Here is a 15,751-nt window from a genome sequence, read left to right as displayed (position 1 = left end):
GCTCCTGGTAAATTCCAGTGATTTTAGAGTCAACCAGACTGCATTTGGGCTTTCCAGTTCAATTGGACAATGCCACCTTGGTGGCGCAAGGCCACGCCAATAGCCTAGTGGATATAGTGGAACTGATGCTGTGGATCACTACTGTGGATCTGATTGGGCTTCAATAGGTAGGATGACCAGATAGGAAATAAAGATGGTCCAATACTGAAGGATCCCTGGCTATCTCAAAATGCCATGACATTTCCCACCAACGTGCTTACTCATAAGCCCATTAACCTTGTTAAATTTCAGCTCCTTTTAGTATTGGACCATTATGAAACCCAACATTATTGCAGCAAGCAGTCTGTGGTCCAGAGGGGGGCTGGAGTTGGTGCTACATTGAGACTCCCCATGTGACAGCGGTTATGTCTTTTTTTTTTTTTGGAGGCGTTTAGACAGATTTATTGCACAGTCCAAGGACCTGCTGGTGGATGTAGTGGATCTGGTAGCATTGTAGAACAGTTAATTTTATTTTCTGGCTTCTCAGGTGATTTTAAATGGAGATAATTTCCATGGTCTTGACTAACCCAGAAGGGCTTAGTATGCAGATCTCATTCATATGCTTGTTGCTACTCCTTGACATATCTCAGACCATTCAGATCTGCTGTCAAAGGTTAAATTTGGCATCGTGCTTCTCGGCTGCTGGCTTAAAGTGCTGTGAGTGCATTCAAAGCCTGTTAATTCCACAATACATATATCCAGAAAATATACTTCATGCAAGGTTTATGTGGATAGCTTAGTTCTCTATAATTCTACATTTGGATGTGAATAAGCACTTGGCATGTAGTTTTATTCTAAAAGAAAAATTTGCGCTAGGTGTACAGATAATGTGAATAAAATGAGTACAAAACCTGTGAAAAGGTGTCCTGCAGCTGAACACTATAACCCTGATAGTGTGTATGTATGTATGTATGTATATATATATATGTGTGTATATATATATATATATATATATATATATATATATATATATATATATATATATATATATATATATATAGTGCCCCCTATCGCTGGATATAAACAAACACTAGAAAAATAAATATTGAAAAACTCTGTGCTAAATATAGACAAACACTAAAAATATGAAATAACTGTGCACAATAATTTACTAATAATAAATATTGTCCATGAGTATTCCCATATGATGATAACAAACTGAAGTTTAGCTCACTGAAAATAAAACGTGCTTAATCTTCATATAGTGTCCATAAATACATATGTGAGAATCCCTGTTGGGTAGTTTTATGACTTCCACCGCTGATAAACCCGTCACCACAGATTTAAGGCTTACCAGACAGCCCTTAAAGAAAGGCATGAAATAACCTCCACTCTGGATGTTGTCCCTTTTGCGGATAGGCCTCGTCCGGAAGCGTTGAATGGATATTTGCAGACTGTCATCAGTGGGGGGGGTTCGTTCTCAGCAATGATAGGTATCCAAAAAAAGAAAGAAATGCTCCAATAGTGTAAAAAGGTTTACCGTTCCTTTATTAAAATTGCCATACAGGCATCCATATACACAAAATCCTTGCAAGGAGTTTAAAAACAGCTCCGATATAAAACGAAAGTTCGCGCATGCGCAGTCCGTGCATGCGTGTCTACCCTACGGCCGTTTCGTCAGAAATGACATCAGGGGCACTTGACATGTAGTGCTATCAAGGACCAGGTGTTGGCTTTGGCTGTCCTTTGTTGGAAACCTTAGGGTTATTCCCTAGTCTAGATGCTTGTTCAAGAAGCGACCCATTTCTCTCCCTCTGTGAAACCACCACTGGAACCATGGGATCCGAACCAAGTTCAACATTGCTATATGCAGGCAGCCCCTGAGTTACATGCATACGACTCCTACTTACAAATGGAGGGAGATCGTCGGAAGTGAGAGAACATCTACCCCTAGGAAGGGAAATTCACTCCTGTAATAGGGGTAAAGGTGTCTCCACTGAAGTTTTATCACCAATCCTTGTTTACATGACAACCCAAAATTTTCTATATCCAATTGTCACGGACAGAAAGTGAGGTGAAATCTTCTCAACAGGAGCACAGATGGCAAAACAAATGTTACAGGTGTGTTAACCCTTCCCTATGCTATGCAAAAACTTAAAGAAATTTTATTTTCTCAAGTAGTCTTCCCGGACGGCACCCTGAGAGATGACTGGTCCACCTGACAGGAAAAGCAATCAGAGGTTAAAAGCCCCCACCCCTCCCCGTGCTCCTGAATTTTTGATTGTTTCCCCACAGCGAAACCATTTATTTTATCTAGACCCGAGTCTGGGGATGGTGGTCTCCCCCTGGGAGCCGGACCAAATGCCTGGGAAGCCTCTGGGTCCGGCCAGATATTTTATCCTTCCTAGGTGGGGTTTCCCCTATCCTTTCCTCAGGGGGGCAGAGCAAACTGAAGAACCCCCCCTGAGCGCTGAAGGTCCCTGGGTACAGTGTGCAGAGGTGCTGGTCAGGATGAGTGTCTTTGATCAGCAGTGGGATGAGGGTGAGCTGACTTGATGATCCACGGCGATTTCCCCCCCCCCCCCCCTGCGGTTTTTCTCCCTTTAGCTGCGCAGCATGTAAGCTGAGGGAGTGTGCCTGCACTGCTCAGCGTCCTGTAGGCATTCGGCGGCATCTTGTTGAAGATAGGGGAGGAGTGGTGTTGTAATACATCACTTCCTCCACTGGACAGGAAGTGAGCTCAGCGAGGCCTGCGTCATTTCCGGTCTACGGCAAAATGGTGGCGGTGTCGGCGCAGTGGAGGGGGGAAAAAAGCACAGCTTCACTCAGGCTTTTCAATCCTCTAAGTCTAGGGAGTCAGAGGCCCATGCCAGTAAGGACGCCTCCTCCCAGGAGGGCTCCTCTTCCTCTAGGGGATCTAAACGTGTCAGGAGAGAGGATCTGGATAACCCAAAGTACTCCCTTTCTCAGGATTCAGAGGAGGAACTAGAATCCGAATCTCTTGAGCAGAGATTTTCGGATGAGGGGGTAGCGGACAGCCAGGAGGAGGGGGAGGACTTCAGGTCTAGTAGTCATATTTTTTTCAGCCGACGACGTGGAGGGCCTTCTGAGGGCCATTTATGCTTTCGAAGAGGTTCAGGAGCCCACTAAGCAGGTCTCTGCCCAGGATAAAATGTATAGAGGCTTAATTAAGCCACAAGCCAGGGTTCTTCCGGTACATTTTGCCCTTAAAGATGTTCTCTTGAGGGAGTGGAAGGAACCAGAGAAGAGGCTCCTGAAATACAAAACGTGGAAGCGTAGATGCCCCTTTACGGAAGAAAATGAGGAAAAGTTTTAGACCCCTAGATTAGACTCCTCCTTAGCTCAGGTGTCTAAGCAGTCCGATCTCTCCTTTGAAGACACGGCAATATAAAGGACCAAATGGATTGGAAGGCAGAAACCAATTTACGCAGGGCCTGGGAGGCAAATGCTGCGGCTATGAGCCCCGCGTTGGCCTCAGCTTGCATTGCAAGAAATGTGGACATGTCAGTATGTAAACTGATGGACCATGTGTCCCAAATCTAAAGAGGTCTTAGATTCCTTGGAGGTCATAGGAAATTCAGTTGCATACCTAGCGGATGCTGCAGTTGAGACAGTGCGTGCCACTGCTAAATCTGGTGCCTTATTGAACTCAGCCACACGAGCCCTCTGGGTTAAAACCTGGGATGGGAATAGTTCATCCAAGACCCGGCTTTGTGGCTTGCCCTTGAGGGTTCATTCCTTTTTTGGTACTGGTTTAGATCAAGCCCTGGCTAGGTCTATTGAAAAAGGGGGAAAAAATTCCCCGTTAAACCGAGAAGGGACAGGAAGAGTTTTTTTTGGGTTTTTTTTTGTTTTTTTTTTTTTTGTTTTTTTTTGTGGCCCCCAAGCAAAGAACCGCTTCTCGGAGAAAAAGGTCTCCCCTAATAGGCGTTGGAGCTGGAAAGGACAAGCAAAAATCAGGCATTCTCTTTTCAAGCCAGAAGTCGGGCGACAAGACCACCAATTGACTTGCCAGTAGGGGGAAGGCTTTCCTACTTTGTCCCTCAGTGGGAAAAAGTCTCGCACAGAGCCCCCACATTCTCCAGATAGTAAGAGAGGGTTACAAGTTAGTCCCCCCCCCCCCCCCAGTTTCTTTTGACTCAGCTTCCCAAGGATCCCTGCAAGGCAGGAGGAATCCTACGGAACATAGAAGAGCTGGCCAGTCTGGAGGTCATAGTGCCAGTTCCAGAGGACCAACAGGGCCCGGGGGTTTTACTCCCACATATTTGTGGTGCCCAAGCCCTCAGGAAAATATCGTCTTATAAGAAAATTAAGGAACCTCAATTTTTTTTTTCTTGCGGTACAAGAAGTTCCGCATGGAGAGCGTGTTACTCCCTCAGAAGACACCTCCTCAAGGATGTGTTCATGGTAACCTTAGATTTAAAGGACGCTTGCCTCCACGTCCCTATATTTCAGGGTCATCAGATTTTCCTGAGATTCACAATTGCCTCCCCACAGGGAATTCAGCATTGGCAGTTTGCTGCCCTCCCCTTTTGGACTGGCATCCAGTCCAAGGGTCATCACGAAAGTGCTGGCAGAAGTAGTGGCCTTCCTACATCTCCAGGAAATAACATTGATTCCCTATTTAGACGACATTCTGATTTACAATCAGAATCGGGACCAGCTGCCTCTGAATCTAACCAAGGTGATGGAGACCTTTTAGAATCTTTGGGATGGATCATCAGCAAGGAAAAATCCTCACTGGTTCCGGCCCAAAAGAAAATGTACCTAGGATTCCTGCTGGATTCATCGGAACAAAGGTTAATTCTTAGAGCAAGGTAGAGGCCCTAATTTCAGCTGCCACTTCTCTGCTAGAGGCAAGGACTGCCTCATACAGGGGTATTATCAGGGTTTTGGGCCTAATGACTGCATCTATCCCTGCAGTTCCTTGGGCACAGCTACTTTCCAGGACCCCCCAGCACTTCCTCCTATCCTCTTGGGACAAGAAAAGGAGTTCTCTAGACCTAAAAGTTGTCATTCCGGTCGAAGTGAGAAAATCTCTTCACTGGTGGCTTCTTCCTCAGAGGCTTCGGGGGGGGGGGGGGGGGGGGTCTCCTTGTGTGTCATTATTCTGAGAGGCTGAAGCTGACTCCAAAGTTCCTGGGGGTGGGGGGCACACCTAGAGGATCCAAGAGCTCAGGGGTCCTGGGTCTCGAGACAGGGAGGGTCCTCCAACTTTCAAGAGCTTTTGGCCGTCGGAGAAGCATTAAAAGCTTTTGAGGGAAGAATCAAGAACCGGGAAGTACAGATCCTTTCAGACAATGCCACAGCAGTGGCTTTTCTGATTCATCAAGGGGGCACCAGATCCATGTCTCCTGGCCTTGTCACTAGAGATCCTGGGTTGGGCGGAGCACAGGGTTCTCTCTATTTCTGCAGTTCACATAAAGGGAACTCTGAATATAGAGGCAGATTATCTCAGTCGCCAGCCAATTCTGCAGGGAGAATGGATGCTGAATCCAGAGGTTTTCTCCCTGGTATGCCAGCAATACGGCGTTCCAGAAGTAGATCTCTTCGCCCGCAGGAAGAACAGAAGGGTAAAGAGATTCTTTTACCTTGCTCAAGAGGTGGGCTCAGAGGGGATAGATGCATTGGCCCAGGTTTGGAAGTTCCGGTTGGCTTATGCCCCCCGCCCCCCCCCCCCCCCCCCCCCCGGGGCTTATCCTGAGAGTTCTGCAAAAGTTGTTTCTCTCAGAGGGCAATCTGATAGCCCCGTGGGGGCCCAAGAGAGCTTGGTTTTCAACCCTACAGGGTTGGTCCATAGCCCCGCCTCTTCACCTTCCTGTTCGACGCGACCTTCTCCTTCAGGGTCCAGTCTGCCATCCAGACCCCAGCTTTTCAGGCTGACAGCCTGGCTCTTGAAAGGTGGAACTTGCGGGAGAAGGGCCTGTCGGACAGAGTAGTGGATACTCTTCTTCTTAGCAGGAAGCCGGTCACAAGGCGTATTTACTCTAAGGCTTGGGGGGGGGGGGGGGGTTCCTCTTGCTGGTGTCAAGCGAGAGGAACTTCTCAACAAGAGATCCCCGCCATTCTGGAATTTCAGGATAGAGCAGATCAGGGTTTAGCAACCAAGATGCTTAAGGTACAGGTCGCAGCCCTATCCTATTTTTTGGAAAGATGCTTGGCATTGGACCCCCTGATCAAGAGATTTCTTTTGGTCAGAGAGGTTGTCCCCTGTCAAGATGTCTAGCTTTCCACCTTAGGACCTTACCTTGGTGTTGGAAAGTCTAACTAAGGCTCCCTTTGAACCAATAGATCAAATTCCCCTTAGGATCCTTGCCTTTAGTTGACTTTTCTACTAGCAATCACATCTGCCAGGAGAGCAGGTGAAATTCAGGCCTTCTCGATTAAGAAGCCATTTTTTCGTTTATTAGAGGACAGGGTGATACTTAGACAGGACCCCCTGTACCTCCCTAAGGTAGCATCTAAGTTCCACAGAACTCAGGAAGTAGTGCTGCCTTCCTTTTGCAACAATCCCAAAAATGAAAAGGAAGTTTCTTTTCACTGTCTGGACGTCAGACGTTGTTTATTATCCTACTTAGAAGAAGTTAAGGAGTTTAGAAGGTCCAGCCATCTTTTAGTTAATTTTTCGGGCCAAAAGAAGGGCCAACAAGCAAGTAAAGCATCCATAGCTAGATGGATTAAGCACGCGATTTCTTTGGCCTATGAGCATTCCGGTAAGGCAGTCCCTAGGAACCTCAAGGCACATTCCACGCAATCTCTGGCAACTTCTTGGGCGGAAAGGGCCGGAGCTTTGGTGGAGCAGATATGTAAAGCCGCTACTTGGACAAGCCAGAGCACCTTCCTGAAGCATTACAGGTTGGAGTTACGGTCTCCTCAAGATCTGGTGTTTGGCAGGAAGGTCCTGCAAGCGGTTGTCCCGCCCTAAAGTAGGCCTGAGCTACTTGCTTATCTTTCAGGGTGCTGTCCTGGAAGACAACTTGAGAAAATGACCAGTAACTGTTAGTGGGAAGTCTTCCAGGACGGCAGGCAGTAAGTGTAACTGGTCATTTTTTCGCTGGAGTTACACTTACAATCAACAGGTACGTTTTTTTTTTTTTTTTTTTTTTTTTTTTTTTTAGTCAGGGACTGCCTGTATGCCCCAAAGTTTTGAGTTGGGGATTAGACAATTCAGAGGTGCCTTGATGCAGCAGTGTGGCTTCACATATATTTGCAAATGTATGCAATAAAAAGCTGTCTTCATCCTGAGTAGGTGCAACCGTTAGGGTTCTTTGCTGGCTATCTTGAAAGTTTGCTTCATAACTTTTGTTTTTGTTTTTTTCCCTTCCCGTCTTTCAGGACAGCCACATTGAGAGACCTTGGCTCCTCCTCTTCCTGGGAAACACTGCGCCAGCCCCCATAAATTTTCACCTCCCCTTGCCAGCCTCAGTTGTTTGTGTTTCCCCCAGTGGGGAGACACTGCGTTTGGAACCAGGCCTAAAGCAGTCAGGGAGACTGGGGGCTATATTGCTAAAATCCCTAACTAAGGAGACAGGAGTCTCTGGGTCAGCAGCAGGCTACATACCGGCCGCATCTCGTCCGCCTCCTCCACTTCACCGAGCGCTGGTAGAAGTCTGGGGGGTCCCTCTTTCACAGCCACAGGGCTGTTTGCAGGACACATCTCTGTCCCCCCTGTACAGGGTACAGGCCGCAGTGGAGCCGAGCAGGCCAGACGGCGGGTGACGTAATTTCCGGCGCGCGCGGGGGGGGGGGAGCGCGACGCGGAAGTGTGTCCTTTGACCCACGGCTTCCGGTTCCGGGTCATGCGGCGCTGATAGAGGGCCGGGCACAGGCTGGAGAGGAGTTTGTTCACTGCACAGGCAGTGTGAAGACTCCACAGGCCGCCCACCAGCATGTCGGAAGCAGATGCTCAGACGGCGCTCAGCGATGCCAGCCTAAGGTAAGGGTACCCTGGGGAAGGGTTCCCCCTCTACCTAGGCTTTCCCTCCCCTCTTAGGGTTCCTGTATGGGGGGGAGGGGAAGGAACCCCTCTAGGTGGGCAGAGGGGGGGGGGGGGGATACCAGTTCCCTCAGTTTTAAAGGAGGGACTTGAATCTCCCCAGGATTGTATTTCTGTGTCAGGCTGTGTGGGGATATTGATTGGTGTTTGGTTTTTTTTCTATGTTTTTCAGAAATCTTCTGAGAAAAAGCCCCCACATAGCTCTAAGAGAAAGTGTGCCTCCTGTAGGGACACCCTGGGGGAGGCTTGGAAAAAGGTCTTATGTAAAAACTGTATAGATGTTCTTGTTGACGAAAGAACTTCTGAACAGGAGTCAGGGTTAACAGCATCAGTTAAGGAATTATCTTCAACCCTCCAATCATTTAAGACCCTGTTTGAAGGGTTACAGGTCCCCCTTAAACCCTCACCTGCATCGTAGAATACAATCCCACGTTTAGCACAGGACTCTGCATCTTCCCAACCAGGGACCACCACCTCAGCTGAAGTGGCAGGCACTTCCAGAGAGGAAGCAAGGGAGGAACCTGACAGTGCTACCTCCGGGTCTCAGGAAGACTCAGAGGAAGAGAGTAGGGAGGTGAGTGCAGGAAGCCCTCAAGGTACAAGTTGTCCCTTGATGAGGTAGAGGACCTCTTAGGGGCTATCCACACTACCCTGGTTATCCAGGAGGATAGAAAGACCCTATCTCTCCATGACCAAATGTATAGGGGCTTGAAAGAACAGAAAAAGGTATTTCCTGTTCATGAGGTCCTAATAGAAACGGTCAAGAAAGAATGGCAGGATCCCGAACGAAAACCCTTCTTTTCTGGGGCCCTAAAAAGAAGATTCCCTTTTTCAGACGATCCTGCCTCAATCTGGAACAAAAACCCCAGATTGGACGCAGCATTCTCGCAGGGGTCCAGACACACAGATCTAGCCTTCGAGGATCCGGGAGCTCTGACAGATACCATGGAAAAGAGAATAGATTCCCTGTTAAAGACCTGGGAATCAACTCTAGGTAATCTGAAACCAGAGATGGCAGTCATGGTGGTGGCCCGAAACCTCGAGCACTGGCTTACGCAAATCCAGGCTCATATTGAGGCATGTACGGCTAAGGAGACTAATTTAGCGTCCTTTCCAACTATACTGAGAGGCGTAGCATATATAGCGGATGATTCGGCCGAGTCAGTGCGCATGTCAGCCAGGACTGCGGCACTTGCCAACTCAGCCAGAAGAGCCCTCTGGCTCAAAACGTGGCCAGGTGACAATGCATCAAAGGTCAAGCTGTGTGGCATTCCGCTGACCGGTGATCTGCTCTTCGGCCCAGGTCTAGAGACCGTATTAGACCGTACCGCCGATAAAAAGAAAGCATTCCCAGTTAAACGAAAATCCCCAAATCAACCCAGGAAGGGGTTTCGTCCACAAAAGAGAAGGCCTCCCAAGTCACAGGAGAAAAAGACTTGGAGACAAAGGGGTAAGGGCAAAGGAGGAGCGATTTTTCGCCCTCCTGAACAGCCCAATAAGACCCAGTGACTCAGGGGTCACAGTGGGGTGAAGATTGGGAGCCTTCCTTCCACAATGGGAAGTAATCTCCCCCAATCAATTTATACTGGGGATCATACGAAGGGGGTATTGTCTGGAATTTACAAAGCCCCCTCCACGTCGAAGCTTAATAACGCTTCTCCCCAAGTGTTTGGCAAAAGCAGAGGCCCTCCTAGGGGCATTAAAGGAACTAGAACATCAAAATGTGGTGTGCAGAGTTCCAAAGGAAGAAGGGGGGACAGGCTTTTATTCACACGTTTTCGTGGTGAGAAAGCCTTCGGGGAGTTACAGGTTAATTCTAAACCTGAAACCTCTGAACAAAGTGATTGTTTACAAAAGATTCCGGATGGAATCAATATTCACTGTCAGGGCGTTACTTCCCCAGGACTGTTACATGGTGTTGCTAGATTTGAAGGACGCTTACCTCCACATCCCCATTGCGGAGGCCTTTCAAAAATTCCTACGCCTGGCAGTAAAGGTAGAAGACAAAACTATTCACCTGCAGTTTCAGGCGCTGCCATTTGGCCTATCCTCGTCACCCCGAGTATTTACGAAAGTCATGGCGGAGGCCATGGCTTTTTTGTGAATCGGGGGTATCAATTATTGCCTACCTAGACGATCTTCTCTTCGCACCATCCTCAGAACAACTAATCAGGGATTTGGAACTCACAAAGACAACCCTGAAAGAGCTAGGATGGCTACTAAATCTGGAAAAGTCCAGCCTTATTCCAGTTCAACAGATTTCCTATCTGGGATACCTGCTGGCTTCTACTCGGCTAAGAGTTTTTCTCCCACCAGAAAAAATTCTGAAGCTGGGTCAAGCAGTAGCATGCCTTCAGAGCAGTCAGCAGGTAACAATACGGGTGGCTATGTCAACCCTCGGCCTGCTGACTTCTGCCATCCCTGCAGTCCAGTGGGCAGGCCTTCACTTCCGTCCCCTGCAGGCACTGATTCTAAAGGTGTGGGACCACAGCCAGGAGTCTTTAGACACTCTGCTTTCTATCCCTCCTCGGGTCAAAAGGTCCCTATGGTGGTGGCGGAAGCAGATAAATCTGTCTCAGGGGCGCCTGTGGATCATTCCAGTCTCCAGAGTGATTACTACGGACGCAAGTGGCAGAGGCTGGGGGGCACATCTGGGACCTCAGTTGGCGCAGGGGACATGGAAGGAGGAGGAGATCAAAAGGTCCTCCAACTGGAAAGAACTAAAAGCAGTAGGACTGGCACTCACAGCTTTCAGGGAAGACCTACAAGGACAACATCCAGGTACGGTCCGACAACTCTTCGGTCATTGCTTATATAAACAAGCAAGGTGGCACGAGAAGCAGGGTGCTGTTAAGCCTAGCCACAGAGATTCTTGGCTGGGCAGAAGCCAATGCTCTGTCCCTTTCAGCAGTGTACCTAAAGGGGAAGGAGAATGTAGTGGCCGATTTTCTCAGCCGAACACAGCTGAGAGAGGCGGACTGGGTACTCAATCAGGAGGTGTTCGACCTCATAGTCAGGAGATGGGGCCTCCCAGAGGTAGACCTATTTGCCTCAGGGAGCAATACGAAGTCCCCATGCTTCTTTTCTCTCAGCAGATGGGAGAACGCGTTAGGAGTAGACGCTCTGACACAAAGTTGGCACTTCAGAGTTTGCTACGCCTTCCCGCTCCCGGTGCTTCTGCCAGCAGTTCTAAGAAAATTCCAGGTAGAAAACTCCACACTAATTTTAGTGGCCCTGTACTGGCCCAAGAGAGCTTGGTTCTCGATTCTCAAACAGTATGCGGCGGAACCGCCCTGGCTCCTTCCGTCCAGGAAGGATCTCCTGTCGCAGGGCCCAGTTCTCTGCCCCCAGGTAGCCCACTGGAACTTAGCTGCTTGGCTTCTGAAGAAGAGATTCTAAGAAGCAAGGGCTTTTCAGATCAACTGGTAGCCACCCTCCTCGATAGTAAAAAGGAGGAGACGTGCCAAATCTACCAAAAGGTTTGGGGGCGTTTTAAGGCTTGGTGCCTAGAAAACTCCTTTAAGGTGCAGAGCCCTATAGCAGTCCTGAAGTTTCTGCAGTGCGGGGCTGATAAGGGGTTAGCCATCAGTACCCTTAAGAGCCAGGTTTCAGCACTTAGCACATATCTTGAGAAATCCCTGGCCACCAACGCCTGGGTGGTCAGGTTTTTCAGAGCCTTGTCAAGACAAAGACCAGTGCAGGGTCCTTCCTTCCCTAAGTGGGACCTTTCCCTGGTCTTGCAGGTTCTGACTGAACCCCCATTCGAACCTTTAGAGGAGTGTACTCTAAAGGACTTAACATATAAAGCTGTTTTTTTGGTGGCTGTAACCACAGCAAGGAGGGTCAGTGAAATAGAGGCTCTTTCAATTAGACCCCCCTTTTGTGTTGTATTTTCAGAGAGTCGTTTTTAAGACTGACCCGGCTTTTCTACCGAAGGTGGCTTCAAAATACCATAGAAGCCAAGAAGTAACTTTGCCAACTTTTTGTCCTAATCCCTCAAGTGAAAGGGAATTTAGGTTTCACACTTTAGATGTCAGGAGATGTATCCTACGTTATTTGGAGCTGACAAGGAATTTTAGAATGTCACTCTCTCTTTATTTCTTTTTGCGGAGCAAGAAAGGGACAGAAGGCGTCTAGACGCACCATTGCCAGGTGGCTCAGAATAGCTATTAGTCAGGCCTACAGGCTAGCAGGTAGAGAGGCCCCCATGGGAATTAAAGCACACTCTACCAGAGCTATGGCGGCTTCACAGGCGGAAAGAGCTGGAGCAACGCCAGAGCAGATTTGCAAAGCAGCCGTATGGTCTAGTTTCACTACATTTGTGAAACACTACAGAGTGGATCTGGTATCAGCAAGTGAGCAATCCTTCGGGCGAAAGGTATTGCAAGCTGTTGTCCCACCCTAAGTGGTAAGTGCTCGTCTATCCTCTCAATGTGGCTGTCCTGAAAGACGGGAAGGGAAAATTAAAGTTACGCTTACCGGTAAAGTCTTTTACAGTAATCTTTCAGGACAGCCCTAGTACCCACCCGAGGTTTTGGGGGGTCTTGAGGAAGACCTAAAAAAGGGCACAATAGTAATATGTGATAGTATGTTATTAATGTGTTCTTGTGTCTCCCCAGCTAACCGGAGGTGCTCTAGAAAAAACGGAGGCTGGCAGGGGGAGGTGAAAATTTGTGTGGCTGGCGCAGTGTTTCCCAGGAAGAGGAGGAGCCAAGGTCTCTCAATGTGGCTGTCCTGAAAGACTACTGGAAAAGACGTTACCGGTAAGCGTAACTTTAATTTTTTTTCCTTGTCAAAAGAAGTTTATTGAGTATACAATGTTATAAAGATACATAAAGTAAGTTTACAAGGATCTATAAAGTAAGCTCATTGTTTTACAGTAGGGTTTATATAGGTAAATATCATGAAATTTCAAATATTAAACATTGGGTTCACGTTAACCTAAATTAAAGATATATATATATATATATATATATATATATATATATATATATATATATATATCATTTCCTTAGCTGCTTTTGTAGGTATTTAAATGATTTATACCTACTATACATATTGTTTACAAGTAGAGTGTATATAGGTCAAATAAATTCTGATAATGAGCTTTAATCGTAAGGTGGAGAAAAGGAAAGAGAAAGAAGAAAAAGGGTTGAAAGGTAGAGGTATGGTCCACAAGGTTGTCCCGCTCCTCAGTTTATTATTCTTTTTAGTTCTCTTTGAAGCCTTAGAATGGGTGTCTCTGTAAGTCATTTAATCTGTTACCATGGCAACAGGACAGAGTCATTGAAGTTTGACAGGAACTGTTTTATCCAAGGATGCCAAAGTTTTTCAAATTTTGGAATTTGATTTTGATCGATGGCTACCATCTTAGCATGGGACATTGTATTATTCATTCTGTTAATTGTTTCTGCTAGTACCAATGTAGGAGATTTCCATGCCTTGGCCACTGTTTGTTTTGCAGCCATTATTAGTTGGATCATAAGTTTGAATTGAGAGAGTGTTAACCATTCCGGTTTTAGATTAAGCAAAGTTAAATATGGATCTGGTTGTATTATTTTTTTAAATATTTTAGATGCAATCACGAAGACTTCCTTCCAGAAGGTTTGGATTACTGGGCACGTCCACCATATGTGTAAATATGTGCCTATTTCTGGGCATCCTCGAAAACAAAGAGCTGAGGTATTAGGTGAATATTTTGCCACTCTAGCGGGTACAAGGTACCAGCGAGTTAGGACTTTATAATTTGTCTCCAGTGCTAAGATGTTGGGTGAAGATGACTTAGATGTGAGCCATATGTTAGACCAGTCCGTGTCTTCTAAAGTTCGTCCCAGGTCCTCCTCCCACCTCTGAACGTAAGCAGGTCTATTAAGATTTGCTACTCCATATAATTGATTATAAAGTGATGAAATTGTACCTTTTAGCAAATGGATCTTTTGTACAGATTGATTCAAAAATGGATAATTGGGATAATGGTGTATCCCCCTTTAGGAATGGTGTATAGAAATTTTTGATTTGGAGATATCTAAATATCTCAGAGTTTGGTAGATCATATTTTTCTCTAAGCGATGGGAATGAAAGGAATGATTTAGATGCTATGAAGTCATTTAGTGTCTGAATGCCTGATGTTGTCCAAGCTTTAAAATAATTTGGGTAGATCCATGCCGGATAAAAGGCCGGATTTCTGATAAAAGAAAGGAGAGGATTGTGTGGAGATTGTAACTGATATTTGGTTTTTAGTTTATCCCAGAGAGATAAGAAGTGTTTAGTTATGGGATTATGAATTTTAAAGCAGTCTTTAGGATCAAGCCATAATAAATTTGATATTAATAGAGGGTCATTTTCTGAAGCCTCTATAAATACCCATAATGGGATTTCCTGTTTTGCATGGTATTTGGACAGACTAGCCAAATGTGCTGCTCTGTAGTAGTTAGTAAAATTAGGGTATCCCAGGCCTCCTTTATTTTTGGGAAGATGTAGTGTGTGTATAGGTATACGTGGTTTAGAAGAGCCCCATATAAACGAAGTTGCTCTTTTTTGGTACTATTCTCAAAAAATAGGAAGGAATTGGAATAGGGAGGACTCTGAATAGATAAAGCAATTTGGGTAGAATAGTCATTTTGATTGCATTAATCTTCCCTATCCAGGATAAAGGAAGTTGCGACCATTGTTTTATTAGGTTTGTGATCTGTCTTAATACAGGAGGATAATTGGTTGAGAATAAGTCAGAATGAGATGCTGTTAAATGAATTCCAAGATATGGGATTGATTTTTCTGCCCATGTGAATGGGAGTGCAGCCCTAGCCGGGATCAATTCCATGTTTGTGAGTGAAATATTAAGCACTTGGCATTTCTTAGGATTAATCATAAGGCCGGATAGGGCTGCAAATCCATCAAGAGCAGGTATTAAGTTAGGACCAGAGACCTGTGGTGATGATAGAAAAAGTAATATATCGTCTGCAAATATACATAATTTGTGTGTAATACCTCCTACTTCAATGCCAGTTATAGTTTGGTTTGTTCTGATGTATTGGGCCATGGGTTCGAGTATAAGGGCAAATAATAAGGGAGATAATGGGCAACCCTGTCGGGTACCTCTTTCGATATTAAAGGCTTCAGATTTGTATCCAGCATATTTTATATAGGCTTTGGGTTTATTATATAATGCTTTGATCCATGTTAAAAAGTGGGGTCCAAAACCCCATTTTTGTAATGAATATTGCATATATTGCCAGGATACTGTGTCAAATGCCCTCTTAATATCGAGAGATAGAAAACATGAAGGGATTTTCCGTTTTTTAGCAATATGTGCCAATAACACTGCCCTGCGTATATTATCGCCTGCCTGTCTATTTGGCATGAAGCCTACTTGATCTCTATGTATTAATTTTCCTATAATGCTATTGAGGCGTTTTGCTATTATTTTTGCTAATAATTTAATATCGAGGTTTAACAGAGAGGCCGATAATTCACACAGGAAGTATCATCAGAAAGGGGTTTTGGGATCATACAAACAATTGCCATTAGTGTTTCTTGCCGAAAAGAATGTCCATCTAGAAGTTTGTTAAAAGTTTCAGTGAGAATGGGAGAGATTATTTCTGAGAATGTTTTATAGTATAAAGCCGAGTAGCCGTCTGGGCCTGGTCTTTTGTTAAGTTTTAGGTCTTTTATGGCGTTAGCAACTTCATCTATAGTTATAGGCTCATCCAAACTGCTTTTTTGATTCTGAGATAACTCAGGTAAGGTTATTTTTGA

Source organism: Aquarana catesbeiana, linkage group LG10, assembly GCF_042186555.1.
Source record: "Aquarana catesbeiana isolate 2022-GZ linkage group LG10, ASM4218655v1, whole genome shotgun sequence".
Taxonomy (NCBI): Eukaryota; Metazoa; Chordata; class Amphibia; order Anura; family Ranidae; genus Aquarana; species Aquarana catesbeiana.
Note: the sequence above shows the minus strand (reverse complement) of the source record.